Here is an 849-nt window from a genome sequence, read left to right on the forward strand (position 1 = left end):
TATTGTACTTCCAGGTAAGTATTTATTGTACTCTCCAGGTCAGTATTTATTGTACTCTCCAGTTCATTATTTGTTGTACTCTCCAAATCAGTAATAATTGTACTCTCCCGGTCAGTATTTATTGTGCTCTCCAGTTCAGTATTTATTGCCCTCTCCAAGTCAGTATTTATTGTAATCTCCAGGTCAGTACTTATTGTACTCTCCAGGTCAGTATTTATTGTACTTCCAGGTCAGTATTTATTGTGCTCTCCAGGTCAGTATTTATTGTACTCTCCAGTTCATTATTTGTTGTACTCTCCAAATCAGTATTAATTGTACTCTCCCGGTCAGTATTTATTGTACTCTACAGGTCAGTATTAATTGTACTCTCCAGGTCGGTATTTATTGTACTCTCCAGGTCAGTATTTATTGTACTCTCCAGGTCAGTATTTATTGTACTCTGCAGGTTCGTATTTATTGTACTCTCCAGGTCAGTATTTATTGTACCCTGCAGTTCAGTATTTATTGTACTCTCCAGGTCAGTATTTATTATCCTCTCCAAGTCAGTATTTATAGTACTCTCCAGGTCAGTATTTATTTTGCTTTCCAGGTCACTATTTTTTGCACACTCCAGGTCAATATTCATTGCCCTCGCCAGGTTAATATTTATTGCCCTCTCCAGGTCAGTATTTATTGTACTCTACAAGTCAGTATTTATTGTATTCTCCAAGTCAGTATTTATTGCCCTCTCCAGGTTGGTATTTATTATACTCCCCAGGTCATTATTTATTGTACTCTGCAGGTCAGTATTTATTGTACTCTCCAGGTCAGTATTTACTGTCCTCTCAAGGTTAGTATTTATTGTACGGT

This window comes from Pristiophorus japonicus, unplaced genomic scaffold (assembly GCF_044704955.1).
Source record: "Pristiophorus japonicus isolate sPriJap1 unplaced genomic scaffold, sPriJap1.hap1 HAP1_SCAFFOLD_60, whole genome shotgun sequence".
NCBI lineage: Eukaryota > Metazoa > Chordata > Chondrichthyes > Pristiophoridae > Pristiophorus > Pristiophorus japonicus.